Source organism: Nannospalax galili, unplaced genomic scaffold (genome assembly GCF_000622305.1).
Source record: "Nannospalax galili isolate Female #2095 unplaced genomic scaffold, S.galili_v1.0 scaffold586, whole genome shotgun sequence".
Classification (NCBI taxonomy): domain Eukaryota; kingdom Metazoa; phylum Chordata; class Mammalia; order Rodentia; family Spalacidae; genus Nannospalax; species Nannospalax galili.
The window spans coordinates 1306137-1313314 of record NW_008355363.1 but is presented as its reverse complement, the minus strand read 5'-3'; the positions used below and the strand labels follow the sequence as shown (position 1 = coordinate 1313314).

Genomic DNA, 7178 nt, shown 5'->3' with positions numbered 1-7178 from the left:
TGTGGACCTTCACTAGAGCATGGCTGACAGACCAGGAACCACACTCTCACAGAAAACTGACTTTTTGGCTGGAGAGATGGCGCAGAGATTAAGAACATTGGCAGCAACTCCAGAAGACCAGGATTTGGTTCCCTGCATCCACATGGCATCTAACAACCTTCTGTAACCCCAGTTCCAAGGGATGCAGTGCAGTCTTCAGGCCTCCATGTTATTTCATGAATGTGGTGCACATACATACATGGAGACAAAACACACAAGGATGAAAAATAAAAATAATTGTTTGTTTAAAAAATCTGACTCTCCTTTGAGCAGCCATCCATTGCCAATGCGTTTAAATATGGGTTTAATCATGACAGGAATTCCAGAGTATGGTGGTGTCTCTAACTTGTATGCAGTAAGTTATTTTTAAACTTAATTTCTTAGAATATAATAGTTCTAAAAGAAAGCATTTTCCGCTCTTGACAGAAATTAGTAAAACATGATCAATTGGTGTGAATATAAAGATGTTTGGTCTATAAATTGTTTCTCCAGGCATTGAAGATTTATGCAGGTTAAAATTGTAGGCTAGCTCAGTAATCACTTAATATATATTATTAACTTTATAGATGAGAAAAAAATGATGCCATGAATATTTAAGAGAATCTTAGTAGCACACAAACTAGGAGTGTTAAACCCAGACAGAGACCTTTGGAGTATTTAATATGGGTAAGAGAAAATGAACTTTTGTGTAAGTCAAATTATCCCCAAATGTGAAATTCTAGATTTAGAAAAGACTGAATTTTGCTCTTTCAAAAATCAATTTATGCCGGGCGTGGTGGCTCATGCCTTTAACCCCAGCACTCGGGAGGCAGAGACAGGTGGATCTCTGAGTTCAAGGCCAGCCTGGTCTACATAGTGAGTTCTGGGACAGCTGAGGCTACAGGGAGACCCTGTCTCAAAAAGACCAAAAAAATCAAATTATTATTTATTTTAATATATTTACTGAAATTTTGTGGATTTTATGTAACACATCTTAATCATATTTAGCCCCCTTTTCCTGTCTGCAAACCCCCCTATCATGCTCACAGGATTTCATTCATTTTGTATATAGGTTAAGGCCTAACAAGTCAAGTTTGTGTACTCAGATGTCCCTCAGTGTGAGTTCATATACTGGAGCATGTAAAACCTGTCTAGAGTCACTCATTTAAAGAAATATGGAAATTATAATTTTGTGTTTTTTAAACATTCATTTCTTTGTGTGTGAGAGTAGTACAGATGTGGATGTGTGTGTGTGTGCGTGCGCATTTGTGTGTGTGTGTGTTTGTGCATGTACGTAACACAGCACATGTGGAGGTCAGAAGACAATTCAGAGGATAAGCTGTGTAACCATTCTACCATTTGGGCTCAGGTCATCAGTCTTGTCAACAAGCAACCTTACCACCTGAGTCATCTTGTCAGCCCCTAAAATGTAATTTTAAACTATAAGTACTAAATATGAATACCCAATTTGAACTATCTGCATACTTAGTCCTAAACCTTCTTCCTACTACTTGTTGTATATCTAGGAAAACAGAGAAGGTGCTGAATGGAAATTGGCTTATGGATAGTCACTGAAATATACTATGGTGAACTGAATCAATTGTCTTTGGATAAACCCAAAAGTTTCCTTGGTTTTACAAATATCAAATCTATAGTGGATCATAGTTTCAAAATGAATATGCTTTATAAGTAATATTCTGTATTCGTACATTATAAGAAATGTACACTCTAAAGATTATCACATAATATTTTGTTAAAGGCCAACTTTTAGAGAAATCACATTAGTCACCATGGTCTTGGATTAGATAGCTGCTTTCAGATGTATAGAAACAATATATTGTTCAAGTAAAACTCAATGAATATGATTAAATTAAATTTCAACATAGAAGCTATTATTTCAAATCTTTGAAAGAAAATCTGTTGTTAATGGGATTTGAACCCTGTGCTTACTTGAAGGTCTAAGAAAAAATGAATCACCACTGTATGTTATGATCTAGAGAACTTCATTTGAGAAAGAAAAATACACATTTAAGTGAGTATATTCCCAAGCATTAGTCTCTTGGCAATTTATTTTCTTGCTTTGTACGAGTAAGAAGTAAATGTTGCTCAAATCAACATTATGAGAATATATATTTCAGATTGTAGAGAACACTTGCTGACCAGCTTGAAAACAAATTGACAGTAAGAAAAATACCTATAAGGAAATACTATTTCTGTCACCCTTTTTCTTTTTAAAAATGTTATTACTGAGAACTTCGTACAAATGCTGTTATTTTCCCTTTCAAACTGCCCCCCCCTTTCTGCTAACACACCTCTTGTAGCTTCATGACTATTTTAATTTATAGTTTACACAAATCTTCTTAGTGCTGTTGATATGAGCATGGTGTCGGGCAATTCACTGGAGTATGGGAAGATTATCAGTGGCCAACTCTTTACAGTATAATTCCCTCTCATCCCCAAATTATACACTGCTCATGACTCATCACTAAGTTGTAGACCTGTAGATAAAATCTGTGCTAGGATTTTATCTCACTTCAGCTCATGCAGGTCTTGTACAAGCAATCACAGCTACCATGAGTTCATGGTGGAGATAGCCATGTCATTTCCAGAAGACAGCGTTTCACAGCACTCCTCTCCATCCTCTGACCCTTACATTCCTTTCAACTTCTCCCTCATGATATTCCCTGAGCTTTGGTGTGTTCATATATATGTCCTGTTAAAGGCTGAGCACTCAGTTTCTTATTCAGAGCATGTTGGCCACTTACATATCTCTCCAATGATTGTGGTTCACTACAAAAAAGTCTTCTCTGACAGGTTATCCAAACCCAAATGGTGAACCGTAAACACATGTACATACTAACACCACTAAATGGTATCAACTAGTTGATATATATATATATGTATGTATGTCTGTGTGTGTCTGTGTCTGTGCTTGTGCATGTGCGTGTGTGTGTGTGTGTGTGTGTGTGTGTGTGTAACAACATATACTGATCTGAAAAACAATAAGTGAAGATGTCAGGATACTGAAAGGAACTAACAAGAAATTTAGAAGTATTGGAGTGGGGAGAAAAAGGAATGGAAATGATGTAACACAGTACTAAAATATGAAATTCTAAAAATATTAAATTTAGAAGTTGTATTTTAAAATTAGCTTACTATTTTGTTTCTGTAATGCTTTTATGATGATCTTTAGTTTTGCTTCACCCATCCCCTACCCCCTCCTCACTCCCATTTCCCCATCTCTACCTCAGTAATCTTTTTATCAGTATTTTCCTTGTTTTTTTTTTGTTTTTTTTTTTTCATTTCATGTTGGAGACAGGCTTGAGCCTAGGGTGAAAGTCTTATTGACAGCCATTCAGCAGGCCCGAGGCAAGGTCCCCACTTTGGGTGCCATTTGTCAAATGCCCCTCAAGCCCACCAAGCTTGGAGCTTCAACAAGAGAAGAGTCAAGACAAAGATCTTGATTATAAAAAGTTTAATTCTCAACAGTCAAGTGAGAATCACAGAATCGCTTTTTTATTTGTTGTGAGGAACACAGATCTTATATAGGAATCAGATCAGGGGTAACCAAGAAATCACCAAGGATATTTTACTAACAGAAAGTAATTAAGGGCGCAGCACATAGCTACATTACCTCACCCACTCCGGTGCCGCCCGAAGACAGAAATGAAACTAAGTTTCTAGAAGACCTAATTACTCATGGAAGCATAGCCTGTCAGCTCAAACCGCTGAAGCAGAGAGCTTAGAAGCTCTTAAAGTGGCAGTCTTCTTTTCTACAATGTTTGAGTCAAGCATGGCTCCCAACAGGAGCCACAAGAAATGCCTTGTGACATTTGCTCCCATTGGCAGATCATGAGACTGATGGATAGAGCTCACCACTCCCTAATCACCACACTTGAGATCTCAAATTGGTATGGAAGGCTATGCCCAGGAGGCTGTACCCATGCACTTGCAGGCAGTGCCAGTGTGAGCAGAGGAGCAGCGCCCAGAGACAGCACCCAGCACCGGAAGAGTGGAGAGGCGGCTGCAGCTGGCAGCGGCCGCAATTTCACATATGTTCTATCATCCTTCCACTTATATTTTATGTTGGGTTGTGCATTAGCAGGCTTTTGCATGACATTTCAAATTCACGTCCTTTATGCCAGCTTTCCTCTTCACCCCCAATTTCCACCATACTCCCACTTTCACCTCAGTGTTTTCATTTTTACTTATAATCTGTCCTGTGTCCCTTAACATGTCTAATTTCCTGGCTTCCAATGGTACTCCAAATTAAGCACACAAAAGAAAATATTTGATGCTAGGGCATGCATATGAGAGAGAATATAAGATATTTTCCTTTCTAGGCTTGAGTTACCTCATTCAGTATAATTGTTTTTCCAGTTCCATCACTGTATCTCAAATTTCAAGATTTTTTTCTTTAGATTTGAGTAATTTCCCACTGTGTATATGTATATTTTTCTTACTCATTCATCATTTGATGGAAATACAGGCTGATTTTGTTTCCTGGGTATCATGAACAGAACAGCAATAAATATGGATGCACAATTGTTTTTATAGTAGGGTATAAAGTCCTATGGGTATATTTCCACGAGTGGTATAGCAATTTTACTTTTTTTTTGAGAAACATCCAGAATTATTTCCAAGTTTCCTGTAGTAGTTTACACTAAGTATTAGTGTATATGAGTTCCTATTTTGGATATCTACATCAGTATTTAATGTGATGTCATTTTTATTCCTGATGATGGTTATTCGAACTGGAGTGAGATAAAATAATAAATTTGTTATAATATCCTTGATGGCTATATATGTTGAGTACTCAAATGTTTCCCACCATTTGTACTTCTGAGAATTTTCTTATCATTTCCATAGTCCATTTATAAACAGGCTCTGTATTTTCACAGTGCTTCTGCTTTTTTAGTTCTTTGTGTATTATAGACATTAATCTTCTGTCAAATGAACACATTGTCAACACTCTCTCCCATTCTGTAGGCTTCCCATTCATTGCTTCGCAGTTTCCTTCACTGTACAGAAATTTTGCAGTTTTATGAGATGCCCTTTGCTTATCTTTTTTATTGTGCTATTAAAATCTTATTCACAGAGGTCATTTGAGTCACATGTCTATTGCCTGTGTCCATAGGTCTGTATCCTCCCTCCCCAGTCATGCAGTCCCCTCTCTCCTAGACTGCAGACATTGCTCTCCTCCACAGTTTTAGTACCTCAGCCCAGAACAATGCCAAGGTAGCTGTGCTGGGGGCGTCCAGGAGAATTGGGGCAGCCCCTTTCACTCCTCCCGAAGAACAGCCCTTTAGTGAGACTTCTGATCTCTACGATATTGCTCATATGCTGGGTTTAGCTACTGATCTGAATCACTTGGAGCCCAAGGCAAATGTGAAAGGCTATCTCAGTCCCGAGCAGCTGCCAGACTACTTAAAGGGTTGTGACGTGGTAGTGATCCCAGCTGGAGTCTCCAGGAAACCAGGCATGACACGGGATGACCTTTTCAACACCAATGCCTCCATTGTTGCCACCCTGACGGACCCCTATGCCCAACACTGCCCGGAAGCCATGATCTGCCTCATTTCCAACCCGGTTAACTCCACCATCCCAATCATAACTGAAGTTTTCAGAAAACATGATGTACAACACCAAAACAATCGTTGGCATGACAATGCTGGACATTGTCAGAGCGAACACATTCGGCGCAGAAGTGAAGGGTTTGGATCCAGCGTGAGTAGGCATGCCTGTCATTGGTGGCCATGCTGGAAAGATAATAATCTGCCTGATTTCTCATTGTACCCCCAAGGTGGTCTTTCCCCAAGGCCAGCAGGCTGTACTCACTGGGCAGATCCAGGAGGCTGGCACAAAGTTTGTGAAGGCCAAGGCTGGAGCAGGTTCTGCTACCCTGTCCATGGCATATGCGAGAGTCTGCTTCGTGGAGTTCTCCTTGGTGGATACCATTAATGGAAAGGAAGGAGTGGTTGAATGTTCCTTTGTTCAGTCCAAAGAGAAAGTGTGTACCTACTTCTCCACGCCCTCGCTTCTGGGGAAAAAGGCCTGGTGAAGAACCTGGGCTTTGGAAAACTCACACCTTTCCAGGAGAAGATGGTTGCTGCAGCCATCCTGAGCTGAAAGCCTCAATCAAGAAAGGTAAGAACTTTGTCAAGAGCATGAAGTGAAGTTCAAGCCTCAAGCAAGAGTATCACCCTAACTTACTTCATCATCAGTCTCACTATAAAGCCATTTCAGAGACCTTTGTACTTTTAATTTGCTTCAGTGTGTGGATATTGTTGAATTGATGTTTTCATCCCTTCCAAACTGTGGCTGGTCTGTTGATAACAACAATAAAATCAAAATCTTGATTTTCTTTAAAAAAATAATATTATTCCCAAGGCTCTTATCTGTGCCTATTATCCCCCCTATTTTGTCCTCCATTAGTTTCTAGTTACCAGGTCTTATGCTGAAATACTTGATCCATTTGGAATCGATTTAGTCTTTTGCATGATGAGAGATAAGGTCCTAGTTCATTTTTCTACATGTTGAAATCCAGTTGTTCCAGCATCATTTTTGAAGATGCTGCCATTCTTCCCATGGGTATTTTGGCAATTTTTATTTTAAAAAAAAAAGATAACTGTATGTATATGGACCTATATCTGGGTACTTGACTTTATTCCATTATTCTTTCTGTCTACTTTGTGCCAGTACTATGCTGTTTTCATTACTTTGGTACTGTGGTATAATTTGAAATCAGGTTTGGTGCTACTTTCCACGGTATGCTTTTTCTTCAGAGTTTCATTTGCAATCTAGGCTGTTGTGCCTTCGTGTAAATATTTTGATTATTTTTTTCTTTTTCCTGCATCTATACAGAAAGCCATTTTTTATTTTGGTTGGGACAGCACTGAATCTGTAGATTGCTTTTGATAGGATGGTCATTTCACAGTAAGGAGGGGAAAATCAGTTTTCTCCAGAGACTAGCTCTGACAGTTTATCTCATCCTAAATTGGTAGTCAAAAACAAAGGTAAACAAGTTGACTCAGTATAATCTGTCTATCTATCTATCTATCTATCTATCTATCTATCTATCTATCTATCTATCATCTATCTATCTATCATCTATCTATCATCTATCTATATCTATCATCTACCCATCCTTCTATCCATCA

The 7178-nt window shown here is 38.6% G+C and overlaps 1 pseudogene; it reads left to right on the top strand.

Annotated features, from left to right (window-relative positions):
* Positions 1 to 349: 349 nt before the first annotated feature.
* On the top strand, positions 350 to 6194 carry LOC103749616 (annotated as a pseudogene).
* Positions 6195 to 7178: the final 984 nt, after the last annotated feature.